General features: G+C 43.8%; 1 protein-coding gene across 1 annotated transcript in view; it reads right to left on the bottom strand.

Annotated features, from left to right (window-relative positions):
• LOC115459185 (acyl-CoA-binding domain-containing protein 5-like) overlaps positions 1-24,046 on the bottom strand; it is a 44,725-nt gene that overhangs the window by 5,227 nt on the left and 15,452 nt on the right. The window lies entirely within an intron of this gene.

Here is a 24,046-nt window from a genome sequence, read left to right as displayed (position 1 = left end):
GGTGCAATGTGATCCTTTTCAACACACAGCCTACCATGGGCCAAGGAGTGAAGATATGTCTCTGGCCAGGGATGCAGTAGGCATCAATCCCGGTTCTTTCCGATAGCTGAATATCTTGGGCACTTTGGCATTCTTTTTCATCGCCATCAAGTCCAGAAGCAGAAAACCCCATTAGTCCACTATCAGCTGAAAACCCTGGCTGGATATTTCCCATTCACCTGGGTCCAAGGAAGGCCTGCTGAGAAAGTTTACCTCAACATTTAAGGACCCAGCGATGTGAGCTGCTGACACACAGAGAAGATTTTTCTCCGCCCAACTCATAAGGGAGGTTGCCTCCACTGCTATCGGACAGCTGCAGGTCTTGCCTTGCTTGTTGATACAAATCACCAAAGTCGCATTATTGGAGAAAACTTGGACAGGGCCCCTGCCAGAAAGGGAGTGAAGTTGCATAAGGCATTCCTCATTGCCTTGAGCTCCAAGCAATTTTTTCAACCACTGAGACTTCTGTTCTGTCCAGGTGTCCTGTGCCAGATGGAACTTGTAATGAGTTCCTCAACCCGACTTGCTGGCGTCCATTGTCACCACCTCCCATTGTGTTATTGGAAAGGGAGCTCAAATGGTCAAATTCTTGGGTAACAACCACCACTGCATACTCCTTCTGGCAACCAGTGTCCAAGGAAGATGGATGTCCTACTTCTGTGATACGGGAGACCAGCGGCTGAGAAGAGTCTCCTGCAAAGGCAGCATATGAGCCCTTACTCATGGCACCACATCTATCATTACTGTCGTAGCCCCAGAACCTGGATGTAGTCCTAGACCCTGAGCCTGCCTTCACCAAGGAGACGGCAAATCTGTTTAACCAGCTTCAACCTCCTGTGTTCCATGAGGAAGATCCTCTCCCTTGCTGTGTTGAATAGAATGCCCAGATACTCCAGTGTCTGCGATGGAGTTAGTCTGCTCTTCTCAAATTTATCATCCAACCCAACTGCCACGCGGATGGACAACTCTGTCTGTTGCTACCACGCTGTCCAAATGGGACAACACACAAATGAGCCAGTGGTTGAGATACAGGTGAACTCTGATTCCCTGGGACAAAAGGAAGGCTGTCACCACCACAACCTTAGTAAATGTTCTTGGTTTCATGGTGAGACCAAAGTCAAAGCCCTGAACTGTAAGTGATGGCCTAGTGCCGCAAAATGTAGAAACCGCTGAAGCCGCAGCCATATGGATATATGCAACTACGACTCCTTGAGATCAAATGCGGTAAGAAATTCTCCCACGAGCTGAGGCTATGACTGCTCTTAGTGTTTCCATATCAAAGTGGGACACTCAAAGGCAGCAGTTTAGACCTTTTAGATCTAAGACGTGACAAAAGGTGCCATCCTTCTTTGGGACAATGAAGTATCTGCCTTTCCCTGTTTGGCCTGGGTAACTAGAACAATGGCCCGGAGTGCCAGCAAGGAATCTACAGAGACCTGAACCTCGACCTCCTTGGTTCCCTTACAACAAGGAGACTTCAAAGATGAGAGGAGCACCCGGGCAGGAGAACTCCAACTTGTAACTGTCAGTAAGACTATCCAGAACCCACTGTTCTGATGTGATTTTGGCACACACCTCCTGAAACACCTGAAGACATTCTCCCATCAGAGGAAGAGAAGAATGGGAGGCACTGGGCGCTCTAGCTAACTGAAAGGACGACTTCCTTTCTGCACAAAAGGAAGATTGGTGTACCTGAGAATGGGACTTCTGACCATCTGCTGTCTCTTTAAATCAGCAGTCTCCTGAAGATGGATGACCAAAGGCTTTTGGCTTATCCTCTGGCAACTGCTGTGGCTCAGTTCCCCCCAGTTCTTTCACCAAGCTACTATGATCTTCTCCAGAGAGACACTTGCATTGAAAGGGCAGTTTAACTAGATGTGACTTTGACACTGCATCTGCTGCCCAATGCTACAGCCAGAGTTGTTGACACACTGTGACAGCCACAGGCATACTTTGGGTCACAACCCGTAACCTGTCATAAATATAGGGTTACCATATTTGCCATTATAAAAAAAAAAAAAAAAAAAAAAAAGAGAACACCTGCCACACCCCCGTCATACCCCTGGCACCGCAGTTTCACCTTGAGCCCCCCAAGAAAGTCAGATTTACTCCCTCTCCCCCCATGTATATCCTCTCCCCCACTTTTTTATTTTTTTAAATCACTTAGTTGAACCAGTTTTATTTTCTGTTGCATATCGTTTGAATGATTTTCAATAATTGAGTACATAACAAAAAGTATTTCCTTTGTGGAATGATTAAAATTACAGTGATGTCCACCAGCGACTCCACTTGGTGCAGTTGCCATCTCTAAGATCACAATAGAGAACATTACGGTCCCAGTTTACTAAGCCATGCTAACGCTAGAGACACCCATAGGAACATATGGGTGTCTCTAGTGTTAGAGCGTGATAATAACACTAGTGCACCTTAGTAAACAGGGCCCTAAGATATTTGAATATCTGTTTAAATTGACACATCAGTATGTGTTAATTGATTCAGAAGAAAGATAACATATCGATATATTGAGATAATTCTCTTGAATTAGTATACAAATTTTATTCCAGTATTAAACCTTTACACTTTATATAGTATTGTAATGAATCATAATACATAAGCTTCACATTTTATATAGTACTGTACTGATTAAGGATAGATAACACATAACATATAAGAGATATAAAATCTGATTACGTGTAGGATTAATTCAAGAGATTGATAAAGCAAAATACACACAATCATTTTTCTACCAACTGTTAAGAGTTTGGTAATATCTATGTTGGATCTATGTATGTCCAGTGCTTTTTTTGTGCCAGTACATGCTAGTATGGTGTACTGGCACCTTTTTTTCCCAGGACTGGCTCATCTGCCCACCATCAGCTTCCCTATAGCCCTCCTTTCCATTCCTGCTGCCATCCTGCGTTTAAATATTTAAACAGCAGGCTCACCTCCAGCCTTCCCTTCCCTCTCAGACAGTGTCCCACCCCTGCGGAAACAGGAAATACATCAGAAGAAGGTGGGGCACTATAAGGGAAGGAAAGGCTGGAGGCAAGCCTGCTGCTTTCACTGCTGCCACCGCTGCGACTTGAGGTAAATAAAAGATTTAAACGAAGGGCGGCGGCAGGAACGGAAAGGAGGGCTATTGGGAAGCTGGGTAGGTGGGGCTGGGGTTGGAACTGGAACTTGGGGGCTGAAGAGGGGGGCAGGTGGAGGCTGGTGCGAGTCACTGGACATGAATGGGAGGGGAGGATAGGGGAGAGAGGAGAAATCACTGGACATGGATGGTTAGGGGAGGGCAGAGGAGAATCGCTGGACGAGGATGGGAGAAGCGGACAAGGGAGAGAGGAGTATCTCTGGACATGGGATGGGAGGGGAGGATAGGGGCAAAGGAGAATCACTGGACATGGATGGGAGGAGAGGAGAGGAGAGTTGCTGGACATGGATAGATGGATGGAGGGGAGGGCAGGAGAAATGCTGGACGTGGATGGAGACGAGGGAAGTCAGGAAGGACATGCACATGGATGGAGGGGAAGGCAGAGGGGAAATGATCGACATGGATGGAGGGAAGGGAAGACAGAGGAGGAGATGCACACGGATTTAGGGGAGAGAGGAGAAATTCTGGACACGGATGGAGGGGAGGGGAGAGAGTTGAAATGCCGGACATGGATGGAGAGGAGGAGAGAGAAAGGAAGCGAGATGAACATGGATGGAGGGGAGGAGAGAGGAGAAATTCTGGACATGGATGGATGCGAGGGAAGAAAGAGGAAGGAGATGCATAGTGACTGAGATGAGGGAAAGGGAAAAGAGGAGAAAAACTGCACATGGATGGAGAAAATAGGCAAAAGCTGGATACACTCTATACCTCCTCCAGTCAAGTCCATGGAGGACCCAGCTTTTACCTATGGATGTAGGACAAGAAATGAAGAAGAAAGGAGGAAAGTAAAGAAATAAATGGAAAGGAAGCCCTGGAAACGGAGTTAAGGGAACAGACAAAGTCGCCAGACAACAAAGGCAGAAATCATTTTATTTTCATTTTAGTGTTTGGAATATGTCCAATTTGAGAATTTACATCTGCTGTCTTATTTTGCACTGGGTATACTGGAGCTGTAACAGCTTACAGAAATTATTTATAATGGAAAAAAAAATCACAAGTTATTTTTTTCTCCTATACTGGTATAGTATTTTCAATGATACCTGTTTATATGCACAATGGCTGGTATAAGGGGTGTGGCTACCATAGGGATGGAGCCATAGATGGTGACCCCGCCCATAATGAGTACTGGTATCTTTTTTTCCTACAAAAAAAGCACTATGTATTTCGATCATGAAGCTGTATCATGCAAGTGTATTGATAGTATTAACTAAAAAGATATTTTGGAATAGCCTTTTACGGCATTCATGGTTTTTTTTTTATTTGTATGGCTTCACCTAAATGAAACAAGGAAACTTAATTTGTATTTGTTACATTTTAAAGTTATATTTTTATTAATTTTATACGTAAAAATCACACCTTAATGCAGGCACCTGCCACAATTTGGTTGTGTTGGGTTTGTGTATGTTCAATAAACTTTCCTTTGCCACATCGAAGGGTTATGGTGGACTACAAATTGTTTCGCCTTTGCCTCTTTTGGATCAGAGACAACAGAAGGCAGCCTTATTCCCGTCTGGTTACCCCTCCAGCCACGGAGAAACAAAAGTTCCTAGTCTCATCTAGAGATGCCAACCAAGGATAGGAGGCAATGTTCTGGTGTGGATTAGGAATTGGTTATTGGACAAAAACAGAGAATAGGATTAAATGGTCATTTTTCTCAATGGAGAAGGGTGAACAATGGCATGCCACATGGGATCAGTACTGGGACCGGTGCTATTTAACATTTATAAATGATATGGAAATTTGAACGAGTGAGATGATTACATTTGCAGATGACACAAAACTATTCAAGGTTGTTAAAAACATGTGCGGACTGAAATATTGCAGGAAGACCTTAGGAAGTTGGAAAACTGGGCATCCAAATGGCAGATGAAATTTAATGTGGCCAAATGTAAGATGATGCATATTGGAAAGAATAATCCAAATCATAGTTACTTGATGCTAGGGTCCACCTTGGGTGTCAGCAACCAAGAAAAAGATCTAGGTGTCGGTGTAGATACTATGCTGAAATCTTCTGTTCAGTGTGCGGTGGTGGCCAAAAAAGCAAACAGGATGCTAGGAACTATTAGGAAAGGGATGGTGAATAGGACCAAAAATACCATAATGCCTCTGTATCGCTATATCACGTTGAGTTCTGGTCACCGTATCTCAAAAAAGATATAGCGGAATTAGAAAAGGTTCAAAGAGCAACCAAACTGATAAAGGGATGGAACGCCTCTCATATGAGGAAAGGCTAAAGCGGTTAGGGCTCTTCAGCTTGGAAAAAGAGATGGATAAGGAGAGATATGATTGAGGTCTACAAAATCCTGTGTGGTGTAGAACAAGTAGAAGTAAATCGATTTTTTACACATCCAAAAGTAAAGAAAGTTACATGGAAATAATAATAGGAGAAAATATTGTTTCACTCAGCGAACAGTTAAGCTCTGGAACTCTTTGCTGGAGGATGTAGTAACAGCGGTTAGAATATCTGAGTTTAAAAAAGGTTTGGACAAGTTCCTGGAGGAAAAGTCCATAGTCTGCTATTGAGACAGACATAGGGAAGCAACTGCTTGCCCTGGGACTGGTAGCATGAAATGTTGCCACAATTTGGGTTTCTCTCAGGTACTTGTGAACTGGCTTGGGCCACTGTTCGAAACAGGATAGTGGGCTAGACAGATCATTGGTCTGACCCAGTATGGCTACTCTTATGTTCTTATGTAGTGTGTAAATACAAGGGGGTGTTCACAGGGGGGGGGGGGGCATTGTCAGGGCTGACATTTACACGCTTAGTTTATAGAAAAATGTAATTTATGCATGTAAATATCACATTTATGCTAACCTGTCTTAAATGCATGCACTTGCATTTAGGCACAACAATGCCATCATATGCTAGTCTTCCATAAGAACACTTAAGTGTTCCACTGCCTGTGGAAAGTATGCACCTACATTGTGGCATCCTGTTATAGAATTGCCTCTAGAATGTGGACAAAGAAATGGGAAGATCTTGATAGGATCTGTAAATTGGAATGAGAATCTATAGAGGGCCACAATGACTTTAAAAATAAACTGAAAAAAAGCAAAGATAAAATATAGTGAGATATTAAATTACAATTAATGTCTTCTAGGAATGAGGGTCACGCAGAAATACTATGAATCTGCTAATAAAGCGAGCAGGATATTGGTGCCAAGATTGAAGCTTTCAATCTACAATCCAAAACTCAAGAAGGGAGGGAAGTACAGTACTTTGCTTTATAAGGACTCCAAGCTTTGGAAATAATTCAGACAATTTTATGAGAAACTATATACCAGTAAGGGAGGTGATTGGAAAGAGCAGGTGTTAGAATATCCATTGTTTGAACTGATTACTCAAATATAAATGTCTGCTGCTGGAACTCGTGGGAACCATTTTTACTGACTGACTGAGTAGGAGCGTGCGGGGATCACTCCTGCCCCAGCTTGCCACTGGACTACTAGAGCTGTTCTGTAGGCTTGAGGGGGGGGGGGGGGTGCGGGCGGAGGATAGACACCTGAGGGAACAGGAGGAATACTGGGTGCCATGGGGGAGGAAAGGTAGGCCTCAATATAAACCAAGATTCAATTTTTTATGTCTTTTTGTGGCCAATAAAATCTTGGTTTATATTTGCATATATATGGAAATTGCCATCAAGTCAAAGCTGACTCCCGTCTACCGTACAGATTGACTTTCTCCTGTCTTCTATTTGTGTGAGGAGGCTTTTTAATGGAGCACTCATCATTGTGATTGTGCCAATCCATCTTACTGCTCATCTTCTGTGCCCTTTTTTTTCTTCAACCTTTCCCAGCATAACTTGCTTTTTCTAGGGACTCTGGTCATTGCCTAATATGGTAAATATAATACAGTATCCATACCACCAGATAAAACACAGCTGTTGAATGAGCAGATTCCAGCCTTTATCATTTTGCTACTTTTTTTATACCGTCACTATTTGCAAAGCAAGTTAGAACGGTTCACAATAAATATAATAAATTATATAAAACAAACAAACAAAAAATACTAGCTACAAGAACTCCATAAAATTATAGGAAAGCAGACAAACAATCCATTCATACAAGGGACATAAATCATTCAACCAAATAAAATCAAACAACCCGTAATATATTTTAAAACATATTTAAAAAAAAAATAAAAAAAAACAATGGGGAGGAAGTGACGTCACGAGGCTAGATGGCTGCCTGAACATCTAGCTCCTGCACTTTCCCGCACCATCGAGCCACTATCCGTGCCCATCCACCCTAATATTGCCGTTTCTTCAATTGGCAGAAGAGAGTGAGCTTTGCTGACCACGATGAGCAAATTATCGGGGCAGCAGCATCGAGAGGGGGAGAGGCATTCCACTCGGCAGTTGGCGAAGGGCCTGTCCCGCCATACGTCCCCGGAACCACGGAGATCGTCCGATTCAGATACAGCGTCCTCTCAAGTGGATCAACGAAGCTTAACACAAAAAAAGAAATCTAACTCTAAAGATTTAACCAGATGCCTAGAAGCGATACGGGAAGAAATTAAGGCTTCCCGTCTGGAGATCCTGGAACATGTGGACGCCATCAGCCTTGACTTACGGGAGCTAGGTGGCCGCTTGGAGGCCCTGGAGGAACGAACGGAAGAGCAGGCTGAAACAAGTGCGGCGATGGAATCGCGCATTTCTCAGTTATCAGAGCAAGCCGAGGATTTACAATATAAAATGGACGACCTCGAAAATCAGGGTCGTCGACAAAACCTGAGATTTCGTGGGGTACCGGAGAGCAGCGGCGGAGAGGACGTCCCGGTTGTCATACGCACCTTGTGCGAACAAATTCTGGGTGAGACCTGTGCTTCTGCCGAAATGATGATCGAGCGAGCGCACCGCTCTCTGGGCAAAGCAGTGGGAAACCGGCCACGAGACGTAGTGGTGCGCTTCGCGTCGTACACCTTCAAGGACCCAGTCTGGCAACGGGCTCGCCAAAATAACACAGTGGAATACAAAGATTCGCGAGTAACTGTCTTCCAGGATTTATCGTTATATACTTTGGCTCAGAGAAGGGCAATGAAGCCGGTCCTGGAGATTCTGCAGAAGGAGAAGGTTGCATACCGCTGGAGTTTCCCTTTTGCGGTATGTTTTGAACTAAAAGGTAAACAGTTCCGGTTTCGCCGGGTAGCGGACGCATGGAAGAGCCTTCACGAAGCGGGTCTGACTAGCGTGGCGACTCCGCCAACAGAGATGGCGTCGTCCACGAAAGCAAAATTACAGAAATGGAAGAGAGTTGGGCAGAAGGCCCCTAAGTAACGTGACTGAGGTGTTTAGCACGAGTCTGCTGTAAAACTCAGCTCAAATGCTTTGGGACATGCTCTTCAGTTTGGACGCTGGTTTATGCTCAGATGGTAATATAATTTGATATGATGGATGGGTAGTGGGTGAATTGGTAGAATTTGCTAAAGGTATATCAAAGTTGGGGTGTGTGATTGTTGCGGGGGGGGGGGGTGAAGGGTGGCTTTTCGGGTCTGTAGCTTGCTTTCTCTGTAATCCCATTCAGTGTCAGCTGACACTGACTGGTGGGTGGATGGCAGGGGGGGAGGAAGTGGAGGGGGGAGGGCAGGGAGGGGGGAGGGTTTCATGGGGTCCTCTATTGGAGGGGGGGGCGGAGGGAGGGGACAAGGAAGAGAGAACAGAGGTGGGAGCGGGATAGAAGATGTAGGGTGCAAGGGGTAGGTCTGATGCTGGTTACGGGAAACATAGTTGCTGGGATTGGTGAATTAATGCAACATACTCAGGATGCAAGTACTAGTCACAATAGATGATGAGTATGGACTTAAAGGTATTATCTTATAATGTGAAGGGCCTAAATATGCCTCAAAAGCGGCAAAAGCTATATAAAGAGTTGCAGCAGCTCCAGCCGCACGTGGTTCTCTTGCAAGAGACACACCTCAACCGCAAGTATGAAAGGCTTCTGTCCTGCTCGGGTTACCCTGGGGTCTATTGTGCTTCCATGGCAGCTTCAAAAACATGTGGAGTGGCGATCATGATACACTCATCGGTGGGGGCGCAGGTATTACAAGTTAAGAAAGATCCGGGAGGGCGTTTTATCTTCATGCATGTTCAAATTCAGCAGGTGGACTTGACGATAGCTTCTGTGTATGCTCCCAACAGTGGGCAGGTAGAGTTTTTTGCTAAGGTAAAGAACTCATTGGCAGGGTTTGTAAAGGGCTCTCTAATACTGGGGGGTGACTTTAATGCAGTTATGAATCCCATCTTGGATCGTTCTGGAAATGCCAAATCTGAAGGGGGAAAAAAGAGACATTAGCTCTTGACTCTTTGGTACATTCCTTGGGAACCTTGGACCTATGGAGACTGACACATATGGTGGAGAGGGACTATACATTTCATTCGGGTGTTCATGATTCATATTCGCGTATAGACTATATATTTGTGGATGTTGTGTTGGCAGAAAGGGGGCCGACCGCGGGGTTGGGCAGTGCGACTATTTCAGATCATGCTCCAGTGTGGGTATCCTTGCCAAGTATACGGGCTGAAATCAAAGATAGGAGATGGGCCTTGAACACTAGCCTATTGCAGGAGTCAGAGGTGGGGGTGGGCTATCGAGAAATGTTGAAGGAGTACTTGGAGCTTAATATAGACTCTGTACCCTCGCACGCCATAGTATGGGACGCCATGAAGGCGGTATCAAGGGGTTATTTCTTAAAAATCGCCAGTAAGCGTTCTAAAGTGCGTAGGTTACAAATAGCACGCTGTCTGGAGTGTATACAACAACTTGAGGGGCAGCATAAGGCGCAGAGGTCCCCTCAGGTTTTACAACAGCTGCGAGAAGAGCGGATGATGCTGGACTCTATATATTCGGAACAACTTGGCTGGGTGCAGGATAGGCGCAGGGTGGGAGCCTATGAATTCTCCAATAAGGCAGGCCGTCTTCTTGCTATAAAGCTACGTAGACAAAAGGTGGATCGTACGGTGAAGCAAGTGCGTGATGATAGAGGCACAATGTTATCAACATCAGTGCAGATCCGTAAACGCTTTATGGAATATTATAAAGCATTATATGCCCAGGAGATTGCCCCTTCTTTGGAATCTATTGACATATTTGGCAGATGGTGAGCTTTCCTCCCTCGCTCAAAGGCATCGGGAACTGTTAGATGAGCCAGTCACTCCAATTGAGGTGCAAGAGGCTATTAAAGGTTTGCCATCTGGCAAATCTCCAGGGTTGGATGGACTCCCTAACGAATTTTATAAAAAGTTTGCCCCTGAATTGGCGCCATTACTAGCTGACCTCTTCAACCAAGTAGGAGGTGGGGAGAAGTTACCCTCATCTATGATGGAAGCCTGGATCGCGGTGTTGCCTAAACCAGAGAAAGACCCAGCCGAGTGTGGTTCTTATAGGCCCATCTCGGTTCTGAATGCAGATGTCAAAATACTGGCAAAGGTGCTGGCGAATAGACTTGCGCCAGTGCTGCCGACACTCATTCACCCAGACCAGGTGGGATTCGTGGCTCATCGTAAAGCTATGGATAATATTAGGCGTACATTAGATCTTATGTTTTTGGCAAAGAGAAGCCGGAAACCTTTGTGCCTTCTTAGTTTGGACGCTGAGAAGGCTTTCGATAGAGTCCACTGGCCATTCATGTATAAAATGTTGGAGGTAATGGGGTTTGGACATCAATTTAGGAGGTGGATCCAGGCATTTTACGATGCTCCTAAGGCATGTATACGAGTCAATGGGAGTAACTCAGAGTTGTTTATGTTACATAGGGGGACTAGGCAAGGATGCCCCTTGTCACCGCTCCTGTTTGCCCCGGTCATGGAGCCATTTGCTTCAAAGATGCGGCTGTAACCGGGCATCTCAGGGGTGCGAATAGCCGATACCTTGCATAAGTTGGCCCTTTTTGCAGATGACATCTTGCTTTACGTTTCTCGCCCGTTGACTACTTTCCCTATTCTTATGCGTCTTATAGAAGAATATGCTGCTGTGTCGGGGTTTAAAGTCAATATGACAAAGTCCGAGGCCCTTAATGTTACGCTCTTGGCGGAGGAAGTGGATTCCCTGAAGGCAACGTTTTCCTTTAGATGGGCTACTAAGCGGATTAAATATTTAGGGGTAAATATAACATCGGACCTCTCTGAGTTATTTGTGGCTAACTACAAGGGGTTGGGTAATACCATAAAGGCAGACCTGGAAAGATGGGGGGCTCAAGAGTTTTCCTGGTTTGGTAGGATAGCAGTAGTTAAAATGAACGTGCTGCCCAGGCTGTTATATTTATTTCAAGCGCTGCCTGTGTTGATGCCCAGACGATTTCTTGCCTCTTTACAAGACTCTATAGTGCGATTCGTCTGGGCAGGCAAGCGTCCACGTTTAGCGCGTCAGCTTCTTTATCAAAGTAAGAAAAAGGGAGGGCTGGGTGTTCCGAATCTCAATTGGTACTACCGGGCTGCTCAGGGGAAGGCCGCTATCGAATGGTTTCATGAATATCCTGACAGACAATGGATATCTTTGGAGCAGCACTCACTGGGGTCCAGGCCGCTGGGGGCGCTTATGTGGTTGCCCGGGGCCTTTCGGGCTCTGGGACAGGAAGTGTGCCCGTCCATATGTGTCACTTTCCATTACTGGGACAGTCTATTTCCTGGGGGACACTGTGTATTGACTCAGATGGCACCCATAGCATTTAATCCTCTGTTTCTGCCTGGGAGTATCATGGGGCCTTTTACTAGGTGGTACAGTGAGGGATTGAGAACTTGGGGTCAATTAATTGAAAATGATTCCATGCTACCGTTCACGATCTTGCAGCAGAGATATTCTGTTGCGGAGGGGGATAGTTTTGCATATTGTCAGGTCCACCATTTCTTTAACACAAAGGCTGTTAGGCAAGAATTACAAAGAAAGCGGCTGAATTTGGAGGAGATATGTAGTAAAGTTGTAGTTTCACGGGGCCTGATTGGATACCTATATCGAAATATTATAGCACAGGCTCCTGGTTATACTCTGCATAGGACGAAATGGGAAAAGGAGCTGGGAGTGACCCTGGGGGAGACCGAGTGGGAGAGAATAGAGCGAGCGGCGGCAGGTGTGTCTACGCACGTGCCACTCAAAGAAAACGCAGTGAAGGTACTGTTTAGGTGGTACCTCACACCGGACCGTATCCAACAAATATTCCCTAGCACCTCGGGGTTGTGTTGGAGAGGATGCGGTCAGCGGGGAACTATGGGGCACGTGTGGTGGAGCTGTGTAAAAATTCGTGCATTTTGGAAATCAGTTCAAAGAAGGCTGCAGAAGTGGGTGGGTTGTGAGGTCCCTTGGTCTTCTGGGTTATTTTTGTTCACTGCTAAGCCGCCAGGATTAAAACCACATCAACAAATATTGGTACAGCAGACAGTGGGGGCTGCGAGGGTGGTTATAGCAGCCCACTGGAAGCAGGCAGGGGTTCCTTCACTAACTAAATGGATTGCTAAGCTGAGATATATATGTGAGATGGAGAGGTTGCGGGCTGAACGGAAACAACAGATGAGTAGATGGCAATCCATTTGGGAAAACTTTTCTAAAGAGATTGCATCTAGTGTCAGGACTAGGCACTGAAAGAATAAATAGTATGGTTACGAGGGGGGGGGGGGGGGGTTGTCCTTTTGTTTGTTAGGGAGGGAGGGTATCTGGAAAAGAAGGGGGTGGGGGTTTAAGGGTTTTAGTACTGAAAAGAAAATGTTACTAAAAGTTTGAAGTATACAGAGCTCCTAATATGACATTGTTACTTTGTCTGCTGGTTTGTCTGTTACATTGACTAAAATGACCTGGCCTGGTGGTGAGATTGTATAATCTACTTGTATTAAGTAAAGATGGTTATTGGTTGTGTTTGATTAACAATGTTCAATAAAGACTTCTATAAATCAAAAAAAAAAAAAAAAAAACAATGGATCATTAAGGGTCTGCCAGGAGATGAATCCTTGGTACTATAAAGGTTCACAGCTTGATTTTACAAGACTTATCAGGGTGAGGTAGTCAGATGTGTGGTATGACTGTTCAATCTCTTGAAGGGCACACCATTGCCCCAGTGCAGGCTGGGATCTCTGTGATCCACAGAGAAGGCAAGGATAGGACAGTTTGTAGTTCTTCCATGGGAAAATGTTAGCAAATCAATGAATCAGCAGTAGAACCACTCGCTATTTGAGAACAAAGTACACCTATACATGCTATTAAGAATTGATGCCAAAAAGGCATTAGAGCTTAAGCTATGAATTCATGCAGGGACACTGCAGCAAATGGATTTAGGGAATAATTGTATTCAGTGAATTAAATTGCTATATAAAAAACTGGAAGCATGTATAAAAGTCAATGGGGGACATTTGAAGTTCTTCCCCTTGGGAGAGGGACTAGGCAGGGGTTATTTGCTCCAAATAAAGTTGCTGGTAGAGGCAATTAGAATGAACAGTAACAAAAATGATAGCGTTTACAGATACGTGCTTTTGAGCATTACTAAAGTACAGAGGTGTGGTAGCCGTGTTAGTCCACTCTTAAGGTTATCAATAGAAATCAAACAAAATAAAACATGGAAAAGAAAATAAGATGATACCTTTTTTATTGGACATAACTTAATACATTTCATGATTAACATTTGAAGGTTGCCCTTCTTCGTCAGATCGGAAATAAGCAAATGTGGTAGCAGATAGTAAGTGAAACATCCAAGCATTACTTTGACAGTCTGACAGGGTGGGGGTGGGTAGGAGGTATGCATGGGGACATCAAAGCATTTCATTGATATTCTAACAGGATGGGTGTGGGTAGGTGAGAGGAGGGTGATAAACAGAGAAATACAATTTTATGGTTTATAATGGGCTAGAAAACCCAGATCCTTGTTAAGTCCTGTCTGTTGGGTGTCAAAATATTCAATCATTCTTACTTCAAAGGTCTTACGTTCCTGTATTGTTTTAAAGTTACCTTTCAGGATTCTTACTATGAAATCACTGGTGCAGTTTTCTGGTCTTGTAAAGTGCTGGCCCACCGGGGTGGGAACCTGACTGGCACCGGCTATCTTTATATGATGTCTGTGCAGATTAAATCTTGTCTTAAGCATCTGGCCTGTTTCTCCAATATAGCATCCTTCGTTACATTTTTTACACTGAATGATATATACCACATTGGAAGATAAGCATGTGAAAGATTCCTTTATGTTGAATATTTTTCCTTTGTGAATGACTGTGGGGTCCTGTGAAATGTTTTGGCATAGCTTGCAGCTGGATATATTACAGGGAAATGTGCCCTTCTTTTCCTTTTCAGTCTGTGTTGGGAGTTTAGTTCTGATTAGCTTGTGTTTTAAGTTGGGTCGCTGTCGGAAGGCCAGCACTGGTGGGGATGGGAATATCTCTTTCAATAATTCATCTTCCTGGAGTAGAGGCTGTAGGTCTCTTATGATTTTCCTCAGTTTCTCCAGCTCTGGGTTGTATGTCACTACAAGGGGGATTCTGTCTGTGGCTTTTTTTTCTTTGTACTGTAGCAGATTTTCCCTGGGTGTTTTGAGGGAGGAGGCAATATTCTTGGAGATTATTTTGGGGTTTAGCCTTTCTGTTTGAAGGATGCAGTCAGGGTTTCAAGGTGTCTGTCTCTATCCCCTGGGTCCGAGCAGATACGGTGGTATCTTGTGGCTTGGCTGTAAATAATGGATCTTTTTGTATGTGAAGGATGGAAGCTGGAGTTGTGGAGATAGCTGCATCTGTCTGTGGGTTTCTTGTATATAGATGTTTGAATACAGCCATCACTGATTGAGACTGTAGTGTCCAAAAAATTGACTTTTTCTGGGGAGTAGTCAATTTTGAATCTGATTGTAGGATGGTATGTATTGAAGGAATAGTAAAATTGTTTCAGAGTTTCTTCCCCTTCCGTCCAAATCATAAAAATGTCATCGATGTACAGGTAGTACTTTAGAGGTTTGGTCTGGCATGTATTCAGAAATGTCTCTTCCAGCTCATCCATAAAAAGGTTGGCATATTGGGGCGCTGTCCTGGTGCCCATTGCAGTGCCCATTATTTGTAGATAGATATCATTGTTAAAGCGGAAGTAGTTGTGAGTTAAAATACATTTGATTAATTTTGTAATAGTTTCTGGTGAATATTGATGGTCCAGTATGGATGTTTTTAGGAGTCTCCCACAGGCAGCTATGCCATCCGCATGTGGAATGTTGCTGTATAGTGATTTTACATCCATCGTGACCAGAAGGGTGTTTGGTGGTAATTTCTGCAAATCCTGATAGAGGAGCTGCACAGGAGTAGCAGGGTTCAAGGTAAACTTTGACAATATAGTAGCACTTATTGAACCTAAGGGCATATCTAGAGAACAGTTGAGGGGAACATTAGGGGGTTATTAGATATTGGGAGTGAACGTAAGAGACGTAACCAAATTGTATAAAAATAACTACCCCCTTTTTTTTCGGAAAGTAGGGGTGGATGTGAAGAGATGGAGAGTCACATCTTGTGTGGATGGATAGCAATAGTAAACTGAAGGTGATGCCTGAGGCTATTACATTGTTATCAAAATGTTGTCTACAGAAACACCAGGAACGACCCTGAAGAAAATAAGTGAACATATAACAGATCTGTCTGGGACATGAAATCACACTGCAAGCCAAGAAGTTTCTTTATGGGAGCAAAATCTGGGAGGACTAGTGTTGTCAGATTGTAACCAGTATTCTCTAACAGTCCAGCTGAAACATATATTGGAATGGCAAGTGCATAGGGATATGTCAGATATCCTGCTGGGAACAGGAACTAGCAGGAGAATGCCCTTTGAGGGGGGATTTGGTTAGTTAGGGAATGAAAGCAATAATAACTCCTTTACTAGAGACAAAGGGATGAAATCAAGCTTAGTACCAATGCAACTGAATATTGATTTCAAGCTGGGAAAACTTAAAACACAAGCTAATCAGAAGTAAACTTCCATCACAGACTGAAAAGAAACAGAAGGGCACACGTCCCTGTAATTTATCCAGTTGCAAACTATGCCAAAATATTTCACAGGACCCCACAGTTATCCACAAAGGAAAGATATTCAACATAAAGGGATCTTTCACTTGCTCATCTTCCAATGTGGTATATATCATTCAGTGTAAAAAATGTAACGAAGGATGCTATATTGGAGAAACAGGCCAGATGCTTAAGACAAGATTCAATTTACATAGACATCACATGAACAATACTGGTGCCAGTAGGGCTCCCACACCTGTTGGTCAGCATTTTACAGGACCAGGACACTGTACCAGTGACTTCACAGTGAGAATCCTGAAAGGTAACTTTAAAACCATACAAGAACGTAAGACCTTTGAAGTCAGAATGATTGAATATTTTAACACCCAACAGAAAGGACTTAACAAGGATCTGGGGTTCCTAGCCCATTATAAACCATAAAGCTGTATGTCTCTGTTGATCACCCCACCCCTCACCTATCCACACCCATCCTGTTAGAATATCAATGATATGCTTTGATGTCCCCATGCATACCTCCGACCCACCCCCATCCTCCCACCCTGTCAGACTGTCATAGTAATGCTTGAATGTTTTCACTTATATACACTGTCAGGTAGCACATTTGCTTATTTCCAATCTGACGAAGGGCAACCTTCGAAAGCTAATCAAGAAATGTATTAAGTTATGTCCAATAAAAAAAAAGGTATCAACTTATTTTCTTTTCCATGTTTTATTTTGTTTGATTTCTATTGATAACCTTAAGAGTGGACTAACACGGCTACCACACTCCTCTACTTAAGCTGGGAAAAGAAACAGCTTACTTGAAATAGGCAGATGTGAAAAGATATCCTAACTGTACATGTTTTTAATATGGAAAAACATATTTCTATATTCAGCTTGCAACGTTTTCAACCTCCATCACTGAATATGGAATTTTTTGGTTGCCATTATAAAAATATTTACACTCTGGATATTTTTTTCATAAGGCTCCTGTTTAAAATTATCACTTAAAAGGGGCATTATACCTTTAAAACAAATCATGTAACTCGTGTTTATTTCCAAATATATTAGATTAGTTTAACCCAGTGGACCTTGCACTTAGCCAGTCAGGTTTTTAGGTTATCCACAATGAATATGCATGAGACAGATCTGTATACAATGGAGGTACTGCATGCATATTTCTCTCATGCATATTCATTGTGGTTAACCTAAAATCCTGACTAGCTGAGAGTATTCCTGGGGACTGTGTTGAGAATCCCTGGTTTAATTAAAAAAAAAAAAAAACAAAAAAAAAGATATAGACATCTCTATACATATCATCTATCAACAAAACATTTCTCAATTTCAGCTCGTTGGAGACGGATGCCTACTAGCCAAATCTCACCAAAGTTCTTTGCTACAAGAGGCCTGGAACTAAATCATCTTTTTAAGGCTTGAGCCCAAGTTTTCTCTTTAGATCTCACTGCTCTCCCATGACCATGGATCTCTCCTCTGTAATAAGCCCCATGAAAGGGGGAGGAGAGAGGGAAAAAATGAGCTAGGAGGAAGTGATAGAACATTAGGGCCAGTTGGTAAATAATGCTATAAAATCATTTTTGTGCACTGCAGAAGGGTCCCCCTGTTTTCAGTTACTTTGGCTGCTAAATCAGAGGAAGCTGAAGAATTATAAATAAACAACTGGAAAAACAATGGGCGAGTGTCATCGGGAGCTGTAAGCAAAATAGTGGCAGCTGAAGAGAAAGCAGCGAGTATGAAGCTGATGGAGCCAAAAGCTCTACTGTGGCCCCACAGAGAGATAATGATGGAGGCTAATGCGAGAACTAAAGGGCGAAATGAAATTGATTTAGTCAGAAATCAAGTTGGCCTTAGCTGAAATAAAGTAGGACATTAGCAACCTTGGTGCTTGCCATGAAGAACTGGCAGCACAGATGGAGGTCTGTGAGGAGGCTATCACAGAAATATAGCAGAAAGCTGATTTCATGGTTAAAGAGACACTGGATGTATGGAAAAAATTGGAGGATCTAGAATGAGCATCGAGGCCTGAAATGTTTTCCTCCCAAACAAATCCAGTGTCCCTGGTCGCATCGACCTGGGATACAGAGGCATGAGTCCTGGAGCTCCTAAGCTCATTGGAGGGGTGGATTCGACCACCAGAGTGGTGAAAGCAACTGGACCCTCTTTGCATCTGGGAGCCTTTGGATATGGATACTGCGTATCCACTTTTTTTGGCACCCACCTGCACTGAGAGGGGAGATTCCTAGTTCCTCATCACTGCATCCTTAAGGATAGGGTGCAATTGGTACTTGTGATCCCTTCTTTAGACAGTCCAGGGACAGCCAACATCTCCACGCTGGGCTCTCTTCCTCCATTTTTCAACTTAAATGGGAGACCAAAGCCATCTGACAAATCCGATGTAAAGACCCTAAGGTGGAGATGCTTGTCTCTCTTGAGGTGGGGAGGGAATCAGAGGGAACACCACATGATGACTCCTCTGAGAAGTAGTGCGGATCTTCCTGAGTCCCATGAGCAGTCCCAATCAGACTCTTCCTCATACTCCAAGCAGACTGGGTGAATGTGTCTGCCTTGTTTCAGAGGAATCCTGTCCTCACCTCAAAGAGAGCTGAGGGTGCCGTCCTAGTCGCCAACTTCGGGGAAGCTTCCTCCGCTGTCGAGAGTGGAACCTATGCCTTGAGGTTGATGCCAACATCAAGGTTGCCGTGTGTAAAGATGTCTGCACAGACATAGGAGTCTCAGGATGATTTGGGGCTGACCCCGATGATGTGCAAGCACTCTCAATGGCCTGAGTGGCCTGTTGCTGCAGCATCTGTGCCAAGCTCCTCCCTGAGCATGTCTCAGAACTACTCATTGGCAAAGGCAGTGGAGCCAGTAAGGATGGCAGTCTGAGATGTGGTTGGTGTTAAACCGGAAGAGTGAGGACCTGGCTGCTATGAGGATTTACGCACCAGCACCTCTTCCAAAAGGAGTGGGAGTGCTCCTCTTGGTGCCAATGCTTTTTCAGTACTGGTGCTTCTTGGTATCAGAGATGCCATTTCCCCATGTGTTGAAGAGGACCGATGCTGGTCCTTCTTTGGCTTTTCCCAATGCTCAGCATCATGGTCCTTTGGTGCTGATATTACATTGAATCCATACATGCCCTCAGTGTTGAGTCCAATGCTGACTGGTCCCAGGCAGACTCTGAGCACCCGATGTTGAGACAGGTGGAGACTTTTTCGATGCTGGTGCACTCCCAATGGTTGTAGAAACCTTCACAGCCATCAAGGTTGAGGCACAGGTCTTCGAGGAGCCAAAACATTTGTCCTGTTAGGCCAGCCACGCCCTCCGAGTCCTCAACTGCATTTTTAAAACAAAGAGAACAAGAGTCAGGCTCATGGTTAGGCCCAAGACACCTGATGCCCTGTTACTGAAATCACCCAGTGACATTAGGCACAGCTCTGGAAGCCACTGGGGTCTTCTGAGACATCAAAAAAGAATTGAAACCAAATTAAACTCCTCAATTTTGAACCAAAAAAGGGGCAGAGGCCAAACTGAGGTCAGTGCTCCAGCCTAAAATGGGCCAAGTATATGCAAAAATGAAAGGAAACTTGAAGCCAGAGGAATTGAAAGAAAAGAGGAAAGTAATAATGAAATACTTAAAATGAAGAAACACTGCAAAACTGACAACATGAAGCGCACTGAGATCACAGAGATGCGTCCTCCGAACTCTGTAGAAAAATGGAGACTGAGGGACCTGAGCTTGCATGTCGGGCAGGAAGGCATCAGTGCATATGCGGTGGACGCTGCTAGAAATTTCTATAACTCGAAAGTCAGCATCGTCACTGGGTTCCGTTGGATGACGTCACCCACATGTGAGAATACAACAGCCTGCTTGTCCATAGAGAACATCAAATGCTATCTAGAATTAAATGGTACAGGAGAGATGGGAGATGAGGCAGTTTAGGAGGGACAAATTATTTTATAAGGGATATTTATTAAATGAGGGGCTATTAAAAAGCAATAAAAGGGTGGACAGGGAGTGGTTACTGCAGAATAAGAAAAGGGAAGTAGAGGCACTACATAAAAACAGAAGCTAACCTCTCCGAAGGGACACCACCTTGTAAGTGGTGGAGGGGCTTCCGTGTTTCAATGACTTTGAGGGCTATGCTGAAGGGTTACCCATATCAGACAGGCTTCTAAGGAGAAACCAGACAGAGTGTCCCAACCTGGAGGATCCAAGATGGCGTTGAGGGAGGACGTACGTTAGTTGAGTTCCTGCTTTACACCAGAATACCTTAAGAAGTAGGCGCGCTCCCCAGAGAATGGGGAAGAAAAAAGCAAAGCCGTGGTGTTGCCCTCCTCGAACACGGCTGGGGTTCCCACCACTTCTCAGTCTACTTTGGAGAGATTCGGGTCATAACGTCGGGGGTATCGGTTCCTGCTTCGGGGAACAGCAAGGCTTTTATCGCCGAATCTCAGTGGAGAGGAAGTGACTTTGAGTCCCCCTGTTGGCATGACCTCTCCAAGACCCGGAAACAGTAACGCTTCGCTATGAAGGTCGACAGTGGAAATGCCCGAAGTGGGTTAGGATTCTCACGCGATCCGAGGAGGTCCTGGCGCAGCATTGACTCCGGATAATAAACCAACTGGGGGACTGGAGAGCGAGCTCTTCCCCCCGAAGATATCTGGAGCGGTTTCTGTGGAGAAATTGGACCTGGTGAAGCCAAAAAATGTCATAATGGACGCACTATGGGAAGTGCTGCAGAGTGTGAATAATTCTCTTCTTCAGATGTCAAACATTTTTCAGGAATAAATATGTGATTATATCAATACTTATCTAACAAAGTGGAAGTCCAAGATATAAAAATAGAGACTTTGATTACGGAAATGGTTTCTCTACGAAAATCAGTTAATCTGGTAATGAAGGACAGTCATGTTTCTTGTAAAAAAGTGGAACTTCTGGAGAACCAATTAAGGAAAAATAACCTGAGAATGATCAATCTTCCTAAAATACCCTATATAGAGAGTTACATTACTAGTGACTTTTGCCTTTGATTTAGATAGGAACAATGTTTTGAAATTGTATTTCCGATACATGGCTGATAGTTTTTTGGGTTCAAAGATAAATATATTTCCTGATATATCAAGGGAATCGCAGACTAGGAGGTGTGAACTCTTAGCTTTTAAGCCAAGAATCATTGCCCTAGGTGGGACCTTCCTAGAGCGATTCCCTTGTAAGTGTTTTATTTCCTTATTACTTATTTGTTGAACTCAAGAAATTACAAGAGTTTGTGGAGTTAAAAGAACAGATGAAGAACCCTCTGCAGCAATTTCCTTTAGTTACTACTACTTAACATTTCTAGAGCGCTACTAGGGTTACGCAGCGCTGTACAATTTAACAAAGAGAGACAGTCCCTGCTCAAAGAGCTTACAATCTAATAGACCACTGCAATTACCGATTAACCTTCCTCCCTCAGAAAATATGAATTTGTAAGATTAACCACTTGGTGTTTTTCTTATTTTCTTTGAGATTGTTTTCCTGATCTTGGATCCCCCAATTGTGGACAATTATATATATTATTGAGAGAAAATGTTTTTTTCTTTTTCCTTATATTAATTTCTGTTTTTCCTTACGTGATAAATGTGAATGTAATTAAGTAAAATGATAAATAAAAAAACTTTAAAAAAACCCCAGAAGCTAAGGACAATTATTATTAGCTAGAGCAACTTCAAGTGAAATTGAAACAGCTTTATATTGATAATATTGATTATAGATTACAGATCAAACCTATAAATCAGGGGCGTTACTGGCTAAGAAACTGAAGAGGAGACAAAAAGCAGAGGCAAATTACAGATTAAAAATGAGAAAGGGAAACTTCTACATAAGGAAAGAGACATACAAGCCCAGTTTATGAAATTTTATAGGTTATATAGTACAGATAAGGCAATAAAACAAGAATCTATAAATATTTATAGCAAGCCAGTTTACCTCAAATCCCAATTACAGTAAGGGAGATGTTGGAAGCAGAAATTACCCCATCAGAAACTCTGAATACTATCAGGAGAATGCCTACTGGGAAGGCTCAAGGAATGGGCAGCATGAACACTGATAGTAGGTTTCCACGTATTATCCTCCTTAACCTTCTGACGTCTAGAACATCTTGTGAATCATGTACATTTGAAGTTGCATGTGCTGAGCAAGGTCCGCTTCCTTGACCACTTGGGGTCCGGAGTTCTCTCTGGGGGTACAATGATCTAGGAGACAGCAAGAATCTTTGCAGGGTCCAAGTTGGGTCAGGATTCTAAGATGGAAGGCTTGCCCTGAGGTGAATCCATCTTGGTCGAGGTTAGCTGAGGTTGAACAGACAAAGCAAGACTGAGAACAGGCTGGACCCCAGGCTAGAATGTTTCCAGAGTGCCAGTAAAATATGAGGTTTCTATATGCTTTCCTTTGCTTAGGCCTGTTCCTAAGGGCTAGGCCTAAGGCCTGTACTCTGCTCAGTTTGGTTCTCACATGTTACCCTACTAGCTCAGCATCTATTGTAACAATCATTGCTTTCTCAGGCGCTGAGAACTGACACTTCATAACATTTAGTTTGCAGCTGAGTATGTTTTTCATATAAGGTGGATGTAACCTTGGCAGTTGCTGACAGGCTGAGGACACAGTGTGAGGGCTAAGGGAGATAGACAGAGAGAGGACACAAGGGTACTGTTCTGGCTGTGCACGCAGAACTGACACAGAAATCATACGTAATTAACCAATGGCCACCGACTGTTCACGTGCAAATACATCAGGAGAGACTGATAGAATACATGACCAATCCATATATGGTATAAGGCTACCTAATGGTTCTGGTTTATGGGAAATCACATGATTTCTGGGAAAATGTAACTTGTAACAGTATATATGTGATGTCCGGGGCAGTATTAGCTGAGCAGACCTTGTCTTTCAGGATGTGCACTGCTGATTGGCAACCTGGTCCAGGGAGAGAACCGAACTATTTTGTATTTTTGGCTCTGTGAGATACTACATCCTTCTGAACCACGGCAGCCTTATTGACAACTTGTCACCTTCCCCTCTCTCCCTCTCCCTCCTGCTGTTCCTCTTTCTCTTCTCTGACACTAATTACTGTATTTTGTATTAATGTTGTTTACTAGACTATTGTACGCCACATTGAGCCTGCCCATGGGTGAGAATAATGTGGGATATAAATGCCATAAATAAATAAATAAATAAATAAATAATAAAGGTAATTTACTGGCTGCGCCTAATGGAGTCTAAGTTCTCTTTCTTATTATTATTTTCCTATGCTTCCCCCCTTCCTGTGAGGGCTAAGAAACGGGAGGAAGTAATACAGGTTCATGTTTCAGCAACCGGAGAAGCCCCAAAATGACCTGATAGAGTTTAATGTACTCCTCGGATTGGTCTATCATCTCTTGATGCTGAGAACCCACTTGTAGAGAAATAGGTTGAATAATAGCCTGCAGATGCTCTGGCAGTGGGTCTCTGTAGACCGAGGAAACGCAAAGGGGTTCTCTGAGGGGATTCACAGAAATGTCATACTGGCATATCAGTCATTCATCCAAAGGGTTCTCTGCTGTGCCAGAATCAAGAAAAGCTTGGACTACGATCTATTTATTGTCCCATAGAAGGGTAACAGGGAGAGTACAGAGGAAGGTCAGAACTCCTTGGGAAGGACCAAGGGACATCACCACCACAACTCCTAGGTCTGGAAATGTTACCAGTTTCCTGGGACAATGTTTAGCATAATGTCCCAGGTCTGCACAATATAGACAGATATTTGACCTCTGACACTTTTTCTCTTCCTCTGAAAGTCTAGAATGTCCTATCTGCACGGGAACCTCTTCTTCCAGGGTGGCAGGAGAAGCTAGCATCTGAGAATCTGTGTGATCCTGAAAC

Source organism: Microcaecilia unicolor, unplaced genomic scaffold (assembly GCF_901765095.1).
Source record: "Microcaecilia unicolor unplaced genomic scaffold, aMicUni1.1, whole genome shotgun sequence".
Classification (NCBI taxonomy): domain Eukaryota; kingdom Metazoa; phylum Chordata; class Amphibia; order Gymnophiona; family Siphonopidae; genus Microcaecilia; species Microcaecilia unicolor.
The sequence above is the reverse complement of the archived record's forward strand: the minus strand, read 5'-3'. Positions and strand labels throughout refer to the sequence as shown.